Source organism: Nicotiana tabacum, chromosome 22, assembly GCF_000715075.1.
Source record: "Nicotiana tabacum cultivar K326 chromosome 22, ASM71507v2, whole genome shotgun sequence".
Lineage (NCBI taxonomy): Eukaryota > Viridiplantae > Streptophyta > Magnoliopsida > Solanales > Solanaceae > Nicotiana > Nicotiana tabacum.
Window position 1 is genome coordinate 152,017,600 of NC_134101.1, and position 13,812 is coordinate 152,031,411.

Here is a 13,812-nt window from a genome sequence, read left to right on the forward strand (position 1 = left end):
ATAACCCCCAAAAAAGATTCATGCTAGTACTATAACTTTTGATGCACGAAATTTTTTTTTGATGAAAGGTTGGATCTAACGACTTATCTAAAGTTATAAGAACCATCTAAAATTATCAATTGCAATTAAGTTGGGTACTGAAACACTTTCTAGAAAGAAAATCCTCTTGCTTTGATTTTTATCGTTGCTAAAGCTGAATAATGGTGTTACGAGCCATGTTAGATTGACAATCCATATTGGACCTTTAGCGTATCAAGTATGAAACGCAAATGGGCTTGAGCTGAAGTCCAAAGCATGAGAAAGCATTTCTGAGATAGCATGACAACTTGTGTACAAACTGCTAAATAGGCTCAAAAGGACCGGGCCCAAAAGTGAGTGAGTCCAAATGACTCCAAACCCATGCACCAATTTAACCTTACCCTAACCATTTCGAGTTAAGATTTTGGGCTTCCGAATGTGCCCAGCACACACAATTTCAGCAAATCACATTTGTAGTACTGTAAAAAAACTTAATTTGGTATAGGAATTTTAAACTAATAGCTACATATCCATATGAATCAATGATTGGAGACAATATTAATATCCCTCCCCCTGATGATTATCACAACATAATCAGTTGTAGTGGAACTAAGAAGGAACAACGAAATAATAGTAAAAATGAATTATTATAACATTGTTCATCCTAATAAAATCAATACTACAACTTCTTTTACAGCTTAATCTGACTTTACCACACGTAAACATAATTACTCCAAGCTCGAAAACTCCTGGGTTGAATATCAACAATTATCATGGAAGACATTTGTTATCAGAAATGAGTAGGCTACTGCAATTTTAGCATGTTATATGGAATTTTAGGCATACAATGAGTAGGAAAATTAAAAAATAACACAGTATATTCAACTTATCACTCAAAAATAGATTTCAAACAATAATCAAACAAACACAACTTGAGGGATATCAAATAAATTAGCAACAATGAAAATCAAAGCAATTAACAACTTTGTGCTTCAAATAAACCACATTTCCATTATTTGATCGAGAATGGTACCTGGCTTACAACATAATAGACAAAAAGAAAATAAATCTCTGAAGTTGGGAAGGAGTAACATGAAGAACAAACATAGTAGCAGAAAACAACATACAACAGCTTTAAACCTTACTCCCAAAACTCCAAAATAGAACCAATGGAACTATGTTGATGAATTCTGATTCCTACTTTCAGAATATTTTTTGTGAGAAGAAACAAGTGAGGGTGAGTGTTGATTCTCTGATAATATAGAAAAAATAAAAGTGTATGCAGATTGAGAGTAATGAAAAATTCTCCGAAGAAATGTCAAAATCTGTGTGTGTGTTGTGTAGAGAGTCAAGGAATATATAGGAGACTGTCAACCGTAAAAATAGAACAAAAATATCTTTTTCAATCGATTTTTATACAAATGTCACTTTTTAGTTATTCTTTCATCCTTTTTAAACCTTAGTATTTTTTGTATTCACTCTTCAGCCCTAACACCTGGCCACCTTATTTTCTTTCTTTGCAAATTGGCCCCTCCTAGAAGCTTCCTAAATAACTAAACAAGATTCCCTACTTTTGGTATACCCTTTAGCCCCTTCAATTCCTGTATTTACTATTTATTTCAGATTTAAAACCTAAAAGCAGACTAAGACTTAGATCCTAGTTAAAACGAGCAAATGTTAAACATAACTGATTAAGAAATTACTAATTAATTAAGACAGAACATTGGCATTTAATTAATTTCTAAGAAAACAAAATGCGATTTAAACTACCAATTTTGCCTAAACATCATGATTAAGGACTAACAAAATCACTGATAACCTACCTCTAAATAAATTTGAGTCTTGACCAAATGAATTTCAAAATACAAATACAACTTGCCAATATTAACAATTTAAATCAATCAACCAAATGAGTTCAATCGAAGAAATTAATCCTAAGTAAAACCTAAACAAAGTGATAGATCCACGAAAAACAAAAATTTCTAACCTAATGCAAATATCTCAAAAGTGGGGAGAGGATGAAAAAGAGATTACCTATTGAAGCTCTATTAATATGGTAGAGAAAACCTTCCAGAAGAATTGGCCGGCCAACAGCCAGCTAACTAAAACGTGACTTCCGAGAAATGGGATGAAACTCACATCAGTGGACATCTCTTGTAAAGAGCTTTCTGCTAATGTGAGTCTCAACCATAAAAGAGGACGGATTGTTTGAGGTCATGAAGACAGATTGCATGGCAGCTAGGGTTTGGTTTTGAGATTTGAAATTTGAGAGATTAAGTGAGTTTTTAGCAAAAATTAACAGTGGGATAGTCATGGGGAGATGATAGAGAGATTGTATGGTGGGAGTTTGGGTGGATTTGGGGTTGTGCACTGGTAGGGGTGGTGGTAGGCAGCTAGGGTTTGAAAGGATTTGACAAAAGAGGAAATTAAGGGCTTCTATAGGGTTAGGGGTATTCGGACAGATATAAGGGAAGGGGGAGGTCAGTTCTGGACCGTAGGATCAGATTAGATGAATGGCCATGATCATCTGTGACCAAAACGGCGTCATGTGGATTTGGAAGGGGTCTAGGCCAGGTAATGGGAGTGGGTTGGACGGGTTTGAGGGAATTTGGGCCGCCTGAAGCTGGTCTAATTTCGGAATCTTAAGAAAACAAGCCCCATTGCTCTTCATTTAACTTTAAATGACCGAATTGACAATTAAACTAATTTAAATAAAAAATTTAACTATTTAATTACCAACATGCCAAAGAAATTAGCTAAATTATTTTTGTAATTTTCATTTATTAACCATGCAATTAATATGTGATTAAATCCTAAAAATGCAATAAAATCTAAAATACAACAAGTGAAAGATTAAAAAAATATTTTTTGATGATTTTTTAGGATTTTAAAATATCTCTAAATATGAATACAACTAAATGCAAATAATGTAAACACACAAATAAAGAGGAATTTCTAAAAATTCTAAGAATCAAAAGACACCAAAAAAAAAGAATTATTTATTTTTTGGATTTTTAAGAGTAATTGGAAGAAAAAGTCAAATGCCCATAAAGGCAAAATAAAGTTGAAAAAGGTTAAGTCCTACACGACCAAACGTCATGGCAAAGTTTAGAGAAGACAAAGGTTCTCCGGGGCCAAAACTGCAATCAGTATCCAGGAAACAACCAGTTGCAGTCGAAAGTATCATCAAAGAAGCCGGGACAAGATCAAGTGACTGAAGCATTCAAGGCCACAAACCAACCACTGTTTTTAAACTGACAAAATGTTCTTTGTTTGAAAAACAGGAAACAAGTGCAATCCAAAGCAACCTTGCAAGAAGCAGGTGCAACCAAAAGAAGCGGCACAGAGACTAAAATAACTCTACAGCAGAAACAACTCCAAAAAAGGAAGTCTTCTCCAAATTCTTTTCAGTATTTTACTCATTCTCTTAATGGAAAAAAGAAAGAAAAGAAAAGAAAGAAGTTTAAAATCATGTTAGTATAGGGTCTCCAATCCTTAGTTGCATTTTCTAACATAGGGTCTCCACTCCCTAGTTAATTTTATTTTTAGCTATAGGGTCTCCACTCCCTAGTCTTCTTTTCTAACATATGGTCCCCACTCCTTAGTTGATGTTATTTTAGATATAGGGTATCCACTCCCTAGTCTTCTTTTCGATCATAGAGTTTCCACTTCCTAATTGACGTTATTTTAGACATAGGGTCTCCACTTCCTAGTCTTCTGTTCCAACATAGGGACTTCACTCCCTAGTTGATTTTATTTTTTGACATAGGGTCTCCACTCCCAAATTGATGTTATTTTAGACATAGGTTCTCCACTCCCTAGTCTCCCTTTCCAACATAGGGTCTCCACTCCCTCGTTGATATTATTTTAGACATAGGGTCTCTACTCCCTAGTCTCCTTTTCCAACATAGGATCTTCACTCCCTAGTTGATGTTATTTAAGACATAGGGTCTCCATTCCCTAGTCTTCTTTCCAAAATAGGGTCTCCATTCCCTAGTTGATGTTATTTTAGATATATGGTCTCCACTCCCTAGTCTCCTTACCAGTGTATGGTACACCAATCCCTAGCTGTGTTTTCCAACTTAAGGTACATGAATCCCTAGTTGAGGCACCATTTTGGCAATCGGGGTACTACATTTCCAAATAATCATGTTTTCCCAAGGCACACCAATCCCGACCTTTTATTGCTTTCAATAATAAAGTTGTATAGAGTTTTGTTACAAATAACTCAAGAAATTTTTCTAGTGAAAACTGGGGAAGAAAATTTTTATTCATTTGTTTGTTTTGGGTCTGAGCAGGTTTTACTTCGAGGCATGTGGTTTCAGACAACTAGAAGAAGAAGCCTCAATCCAGAATAAATGAAAAGAACAAAAAGGAGTAAATCCAAAATGCAGAAGTAGATTAAAAGATGTGGACAACTCAAGACATGACTGAAGTCGTGAACATTGCATTTCCAATTTTGATCAGAAAAATCCTTAGAAGAATGAACTAACACATACAATTAGCAAGCATCAAGGTTCAGATCAGAGTCTGCATGAAGAACCGGTCAAGACTCAAGATGAAGTTTCAGAAGACCTACAGATATGAATCTTGTAACTCATGGCTGATAGCTTGTTTAGCTTCTCTCCATTTCCGATTTTTGTGTAATAAGGAGTTCAGCAAGCAGCAACAGTAGCAACAACGGTGAAATCACAACCTCTCGGTATTCCCAGCTACCAAAATTTCCAGAACTACACTGACCTGATTTCTTTATAGCCAAGGATATGTAGGCAACCTTCGGAGTAAGGTTCAGTCAAACCTTTTCAAAATGCTTCCAAATGAAGTATCAAACAGGCAAAAATTGTTCATGATTTCTCACTTTATCTTTGTCTGAAAACTCTTCATGTTCTCGAGCAAAGAGGGACAGCTGTGAGCACAGATTGATTGAAAACAATTGAAAAGTACTTGGGTAAAAAGAATTTGAATTGAATTACAACTTTGGAACCTTCAGGCGAAACCATCGTCGAACCATTATAACGTCTGAAATAGTTTCAACTTTTGGGGGAATATGAATTTTTGTTTTGGTGTGACTGAAGCCAGAGAGAGGCTGCCTACGTATCCTTTGGGAATCAAGTCGAACGTAGTTCAAGGAACTTTGTTTTGATTTTCTTTTCTTTTGTTTCCTTTTCTTTTAATTTTTTCATTCATTATTTTTTTTTTTGAATTTAATAATAACTTCCAAGTTCTAAAGAGGGTAATCAAAGAAAGGGAACCGGCTCAACGGGTTTGCAAAGTTTGATAGTGTTTGGATAGCGAGAAAGAAAGCCTTCGTCATCCCAATCGGATCTTATTAAAGCTATGCAAAAATGGTTAAACGTAATACCTTTTTACCGTATCTACAGTGACAGCTATCTCGGGGTCATGATTTCCTTTGATCTCTCCCAAATACAACGCTCCCTACAGCAACACTCTTCTTATAATGTACGGACCTTTCCAAATTGGAACAAATTTTCCTTTGGCTTCTTCGTGATGTGGGAGAATACGTCTCAGAACGAGTTGACCCACTTCAAATTTTCTGGGCCGCACTTTCTTGTTGTAGGCACGGGCCATTCTTTGTTGGTACAACTGCCCATGGAAAACTGTGGCCATCTATTTTTCATCAATCGTAGTCAATTATTCCCACCGGGTTTTGACCCATTCATCATCCTCGATCTCGACTTCAACAATGATACGAAGAGAAGGAATCTCAACTTCTGCAGGTATCACGGCCTCAGTGCCATAAACCAGTAAGTAGGGTGTGGCCCCAACTAATGTGCGCACGATTGTGCGATATACCAATAGTGCAAAAGGCAACTTTTCATGCCATTTTCTAGAACCCTGCACCATTTTCCTGAAGATCTTCTTGATGTTCTTGTTTGCGGCTTCAACGGGCCATTAGCTTTGGGCCGATAAGGAGTAGAATTGCGATGATTAATTTTAAATCGTTCGTGTACTTCCCTCATCAAGTGGCTGTTTTGATTTGCAACATTATCTGTAATTATAGTTTTAGGAATACCATAACGACAAATAATGTTAGAATGCATGAAGTCCACCACTGTTTTCTTGGTGACGGCTTTGAAAGTGACCGCTTCGACCCACTTTGTGAAATAATCGATGGCAACCAAGATGAATTAGTGCCTATTTGAATCTTTCAACTTAATTTGCCCAATAACATCCATGCCCCAGGCTACGAACGACCAAGGTGCTGACATAGGATGTAACCCTGAAGGCGGTGCATGAATTAGGTCACCGTGTATCTGCCACTGATGGCATTTTAAAATGAAACTAAAACAATCTTTTTCCATGGTCATCTAGTAATAACCTTCCCAGAGGATTTTCTTTGCAAGGACATACTCATTCATATGAGGCCCATGCAGTCTCGAACGCACTTCGTTAATGATCTTTTTAGCTTCTCGGGAATCTACGCACCCCAAAAGGTTTAGATCTGGAGTTCTTTTGTATACGACCTCTCCACTCAAAAAGAAACTACTTGCAAGACTTCTGATAGTTCTCTTATGATCCCCGCCAACCTGCTCGGGATATTCTTTTATTTTCAAGAATCTTTTGATATCGCGATACCATGGTTGGACATCTGGCTCTATTTCAATTGCGTTATTCCTTTCTCGAACCTGGATTTCGACATGAACACTACCTGTGTATGGCAGCATTGAGGCCAAAGTAGCTAGTGCATTAGCTAACTTATTGTGGAATCGAAAAATATACTTGAACTCGATGGACTTGAGCCGTTTGCTGAGATCTTCCACATGTTTCATGAACGAGATGAGTTTTCTGTCTCGAGTTTCCAACTTACCTTGGGCTTAACGAATGATAAATCAATATCCCCCATGATTAATAATTCCTTTACATCCAGATCAATAGCCATATTCATGCCCATAATGAAGGCTTCATATTCGGCGATGTTTTTTATACAGAAAAATCGGAGATGGGCTGTGGCCAGATAGTGACCTGTGGGAGAAATCAGAATTTCCCCAATCGCCATGCCTTTTGCATTTACGGCCCCATCGAAGAACATTTTCTAGGAATTGATGTTCTCTAGGATCATTTTAACCAAGTTTACTTCCTCGTCCAGAAAGTAAGTGCTTAGGGGTTGGTATTCATCATCGACCAGGTTCTCAGCTAGATGATCCGCCAGGGCTCTGGCTTTAATAGTCGTACGAGTGACATAGACAATATCAAACTTAGTGAGCAGGATCTGCCATTTTGCTAACTTTTCCGTGGGCATCGGCTTCTGGAATATATACTTCTAAAGATCCATCTTGGTTATGAGTTCTGCCGTGTAGGCCAGCAAGTAATGTCTGAGCTTCTAGGCAACTCAAGTTAGGGCACAACAAGTTCTTTCCAACAAAGTATACTTGGCTTCATAACTGGTGAACTTCTTTCTCAGATAATATATGGCTTGCTCTCTCTTCCCGATTACATCGTGTTGCCCCAAGACACAGCCAAAAAAAATTTCTAGGACTGTTAGATATAAGAACAAAGGCCTTCCAGGCTCGGACGGAACCAACACTGGTAGATTTGATAGGTATTCTTCGATTTTATCAAAAGCTTTTTGGCATTCCTCTGTCCTTTTAATTGCCGCATCTTTCTTCAATAGCTTTAATATGGGCTTATAAGTGGTAGTAAGTTGGGCGATGAACTTGCTGATATAATTCAATCTCCCTAACAGACTCATAACCTCTTTCTTGCTTTTCGGAGGTGGCAAATCTCGAATAAACTTTATCTTTGTCGGATCTAATTCAATACCCATTCGACTGACTATAAACCCCAGGAGCTTCCTAGTCGGAACTCCAAATGGACACTTAGCTGGGTTTAATTTCAAATCATACCTGACAAAAACGCTTAAAGAATTTCCTTAGATCTCGTACATGGCCTTCTTGCATTCTGGATTTAATGATTACATCATCCACATAAACTTCAATCTCCTAATGCATCATGTCATTGAAGATGGTAGTCATAACTCTTATGTAGGTTGCCCCGGCTTTTTTCAGACCAAATGGCATGGCCCTGTAATAGTAAGTGCCCCAGGGTGTGGTAAAAGAAGTCTTTTTTGCGTCTTCTTCATCCATCAGAACCTGATGATACTCATCATAACATTCTACGAAAGACTGTATCTCATGTTTAGCACAGTTGTCAACAAGAATGTGGATGTTTGGTAGTGGAAAGTTGTCCTTGGGACTCGCCTTTTTCAAATCACGGTAATCAACATACACTCGGGTTTTTCCATTTTCTTCGGCACTGGAACCACATAAGGGTGTTCAAAACCGAACCGAAACTGAAAATCGAAGCTTAATGGCTTATTGGTATTGGGTTAACGATTTAACAGACGGGGAATGGATTGAATTTTTTTATTAACGACTTAACAGGTTTAAATTTTTTATTAACGGCTTATCGATTTGGTGGCAGATTATTAAATTTTCTTAACGAATAATCTGTTAACCCGCTAAGAATATATATATTTAAAATTTATTTTTATCCATACATATATTAAATAATCAAAAACCCTTCTTCCTCTAGTACTCTATCAAAGTGAATTAGAATAAAAGAAAGCCAAATAAAAGGAGTCATCTAACTGTGATAAAAGACAGAATTTGCTGTCTGAAATAAGATAACAACACCAGTTACTCCACTGCTTTATCAACTTTGCCTGGGTTTTAAGGCATCCTAGAATTCTAAGTGTGATGAACATTTGTTTTAACAACGGCCAATTGAAAATCTTTCACATGGACTAAGATCAATGTGCATAAACATAAATAAGATTCTAGACAGATAATTTACCCATCACAGTGTCTCTTTTGCTTCGTCCCTCTTAGTACATCGACCACCTATTTAAACATATAGAGACTAAATTTTATTTTATTTTGATTGAATTAGGCTGATAAACTGCCCGATAATAGTTAAACCAATACCAATTCGCCCGATATCTTATCGGGTGGCTAGCGGATTAATACATTTAAAAGCCGATAACCGATAAGCCAAACCGTTAAGATTAAATAATCCGCCCGATAAGTAGCCTTAGAACCACATAAGGTAGCCTTGTGATGTATCGGACCACTCGGATCACACCGGCTTTCAATTGTTTCGTGACTTCTTCCACGATCTTATCACTAATGTTGGTTTTGAACTTTCTTTGCTTCTGTTGGACGGATAGATAACCGGGATAGGTAGTGTAATGACCCGATCAGTCGTTCCGAGAGTTTGAGCCCCGGTTTCCCCATTTCTACTTCTTATTGCCTTGTTCAGTTGTATTATATTCTATGGTATCGGGTTAGCCGGTTCGAATCCGAAATGGTTTTGGTAAGGTTTGAGACACTTAGTCTCTAAAGTTAGCCTTTGAGTTGGAAAGTCAACCGGAAGTTGACTTGTGAGCATTCGATCTCGGAATTTGGTTTTTATGATTTGGATAGCTTCGGGAGGTGATTTGGGACTTAGGAGCATGATCGGAATGTGTTTTGGAGGTCCGGAGTAGATTTAGGCTTGAATTAGCGAAATTGGAATTTTGGTGCTTTCCGGTTGATATAAGAGATTTTGATATAGGGGTCGGAATGGAATTCAATAAATTGGAGTAGGTCTGTTGTGTCATTTGGGACGTGTGTGCAAAATTTCAGATCATTCGGACAAGGTTTGATAGACTTTTTTATCAAGAGCAAAATTTGAAAGTTTTTGGAAATCTTAGGCTTGAATCTGATGTCATTTTGTTGATTCGATGATGTTTTAGGTGTTTTGAAGGTTGGTATGGGTTTGGATAGTGGCATATGACTTGTTCATACTTTTGGTTGAGGTCCCAAGGGCCTTGGGGTGATTTCGGATGGTTGACTGGGGATTTGGAGTTTGAGATTTGTAGCTGAAGCTGCTGAGCCACTGGTATAACCGCACCTGCGGCTTGGGGATCGCAGCTGCGGGACCGTAGAAGCAGAAGGCTAGCTACAAATGCGGAAGTTGGTGTAAAGGGCTGAAGCGCAGGTGCGGATGGTTTGGTCGAACCTGCGAGACCGCATGTGCGGAAGGTGAGGCGCAGGTGCGGACTTCTGGTTTTAAGTGAAAATAGCAGATGTTATTCTTTGAACGCAGATGCGGTACCGCAGGTGCGATGTATGGACCGCAGGTGCGAAAAGCTATGTCAGAATGTATAAAAGGTTCCCTTCACGAATTTTTGGTTATTTCACTATTTCTAAGACGGCTTTGGAGTTTTTTGGGAGAATTTGAAGAGATAATTCATGGGAACTTCATTGAGGTAAGATTTTTGAACATTAAACTCATTCTGATGGTGTTATTTCAATGATTAGGCTTGAAATTTAAGGAAACTTTGTGGGTAAATATTGAAGAAACTATGGCTTGAGATTGGAGACCTTTGATTAGGGAATTGAGGGGTCATTTGTTGTCGGATTTTGGCATTCTTGGTATGTATGGACTCGTGGGAGGATAAGGAGTCTATTGATGTAAATTTTATCGGATTTAGAGACGTGGGCCCGGGGGTCAGGTTTGGTCAATTTCGAGATTTGGGTTGTAATTTGATTATTTTCACATGGTCTTCGTCCCCTTAGCATATTTTGACGTCATGATTTTGATTTTAGATATATTTGACGCGAGTTGAGGTCAAGGCAAGAGGCAAGGGCATTGCGGGCTAGAGTTTGGACCGGATAGAGGTAAGTAATGATTGTAATTATTTGTCCTGAGGGTATGAAACCCCGGATTTCACATCTTTAAGTCGTGTGTTTGATTGAAAACTGTTTGATATCCTTGTGTTTTGGAAATTATTACCATGTTATGGGGCTGAATGGTATATTTGGGCTTCGTGCCAACTATTTTGGACCCTTAGGGGATTTTTACTACTATTCCTCACTGTTTTGACTTCATATTTATACTCAGCCACACCATATTCTACTGTTTTCATAAATAAGCCATATTTACTCCATTTTGATATTTTAAATGATATTTTGGGCTGAGCATCATGTTTTACTATTGCCCGAGTGGCACGAGAGATTTCTGACTAAGTGAGGCTGAGGGCTTGTGTTGTGAGGATATTATGGGATCAGGTTGCGCGCCGCAGCAATGTGGTAATGATTTATGATTATGAGGCCGAGGGCCTGATTTGTTACGCCATGAGGTGGCTTGATATGAGGTCGAGAGCCTGTTTGATTATGCCATGAGATGGCTTATTATTGCGCTTGGGCCGTAAGGGGCCCCTCCCGGAGTCTGTACACCCCCAGTGAGCGCGGGTACCCAATGTGAGTGATATGATGCAGCTTGAGGGGCTATTGTTGTTTCATATTGTTGCTAGAGAGGCTGTTCTTGATCCGTGTTTGCCCGAGGGGTGGTTCTTGATTCATGTTATGCCTGAGGGGCTGATTACGAGTGATTGTGAGGTAGTCTGAGGGGATGATTATGTTCATATTATGCCCGAGAGGCGGTTTATGGTACATGTTTTTCCTGAGGGGCTGTTTACATTTTCTATCATGATACTCACTATTTTATCACTCGTTTGAAACCATTAAAAGTTGTTTTAAAAAGATTTTTACTGAAACTGAGCTTGATTTACGAGGTAAATGATTTGTGTACTGCTTTGGAAATGATCTACATTTGTTGTAGTGTTATGACGTGGTTTATGTGTTTCTTACTGCTCAACTTTCATTTGCTTTTATTACTTACTGAGTTGGCATACTCACATTACTCCCTGCACCTTATGTGCAGATTTAGGCATTTCTGAACCCGGTAGCGGGTGTTGATTGCTTAGTGGCAGAGTCAGCGGAGTTAGTGAGGTAACTGCTCGACGTTCACAGCACTGCTTTTCTTCCTCTTGTCTTCCTTAGACTGTATTTAGTACATTTTCAGACTCTTTGTTTTATTCAGACCTTAGTAGATGCTCGTGACTTGTGACACCCTTATGTCGAGCTTGTGTATTATTTTCGCACTGTTCATTTAGACTTCCATTATGAGATATCTGATTAATTAAAGGCTTAAAATGATTGTTATTGATTAAATGGTTAATTCGGGAGTTGTGTCAGCTGGCCTGGTTTCCCGATAGGCGCCATCACGACCGGGTCGGTTTAGGGTCATGACAGGTAGGCAGTTTATGTAGCACCAAATCAATGCTCAGCCCTAGCATATCATCATAGGACCATGCAAACACGTCTTTGAATTCAAACAAAAGTTGGATCAAGGCTCTCTTGTTCTTTCATCAGCGTGAATGCTTATCATGGTTTCTCGGATCTCTTCCGAACTGCCCAAATTAACTGGCTCGATTTCATTTAAGTTTGACTTAGGCATATTCTCAAATTATTCCAATTCTCGATTTATTTCCCTAAGGGCCTCATCTTCATCATATTCCATGTCTTGATTCATTATTTTAAAGTGAGACAGCATTTTAGGATCTGAGCATGAAGTCCGCAAGCATGTCATGTTATTTAAGTCCACATTATTAGAACTTCAAAGAAAAAGATAAGAAAAATAACAAAATCAGAACAAAGCAAAAGAGACATCTAAGGAAGATGAAATGTTGAATCCATTTCATTGAATTTGAAAGATAAGAGGGTTTACATCTGAAGCAAAAGACAATAAAGTAAAACATTAGAGTTACACCCTGAAATAACTCGTAACATAGAAGAGATGGCAAAACTGAACTATCGGGATTCCCGCCTGACAGGGAATGGGGTAGCCTCCCAATTCTGGAGATTGAAATCTGGTCCCATATACTGCACCTCGACATTATTCATGCGTTTCTTTGGCTGGACCATGTGGGACTCATATAGCATTTGTTTTAAGGCTTCACAGATATCATCGATTTCCTCGGCCGTGAAGGCCTATTTGTCTTCTTCCGCATACTTTGGTTTGAAAAATGATTAGGCGAGATGTGAAATGGGCTGGGACAGGACCCACACTTTTTCTTTGCGTTCATTAGCCCATGTTTGTCGGCCTCTGTAGCTCGAAAACCCACACCGAATCACTTCTCATTGGTGATTGAGGTAATAGGCTCAGTGATGCCCTGCAAAGATACTCTGAGCCCCTTTCTGGGCTTGTACCCATTTCTAATCATTTGGGTGGCGACCATGACTGAAGCATTAGACAGGCAAGGTTAAGGTAATGAAGCCCCTTCTTCAAATTGGTCAGCGACCACAATTTCGAAAGCTTGGTACACAATATGATCATTACCTTCTCTAGCTTCAAGACACGGAACCGAAGGGTCCCGGTAGATGGATTGCTCATCTTCTCCATGGAAAACAATCTCTTTATTATCATATTCAAACTTAACCATTTGGTGAAGAGTGGAGGGAACAGCTCTGGCAGCATGAATCCGTGGTCTACCCAGGATGAAATTGTATGAGGTTTTCATGTCCAAAACATGGAAGGTTACCTCAAAATCTATAGGTCCAATAGTTAGAATCAGATCAATTTCTCTTATTGTGTCTCTCTTGACCCCATCAAAAGCTCGTACGCAGACGTTGTTAGCTCGAATTCTTTCTGTTGCAATCTCTATTCTCTAGACTGTTGAGATAGGGCAAATGTCTACCACGCAGCCACCATCTAACATCACTCTTTTCACATAATAGTCCTCACATTTGACAGTTAGGTGAAGGGCTTTGTTGTGGGCATCTCCCTCTCGGGACAAATCATCATGGCTAAAGGAAATCTTGTTGACCTCAAAAAATCTTTCGGCCATTCTTTCCAATTGTTCGACAGAAGTATCAACCGGGACATATGCTTCATTCAGTATTTTGAGGAGCACTTTCTGGTGTTCATCCAAACTCAGCAGCAAAGATA

At 38.6% G+C, this 13,812-nt stretch overlaps 1 long non-coding RNA gene across 1 annotated transcript; it reads right to left on the reverse strand.

Moving 5' to 3' along the window:
* Positions 1-651: 651 nt before the first annotated feature.
* LOC107759708 (uncharacterized) lies at positions 652-2,456 on the reverse strand. The gene is made up of 2 exons (XR_001642225.2): positions 2,053-2,456; positions 652-767 (listed from the first exon to the last, which is right to left on the reverse strand). It is a non-coding gene; the product is annotated as an uncharacterized LOC107759708 (long non-coding RNA).
* Between the last annotated feature and the right edge of the window lie 11,356 nt (positions 2,457-13,812).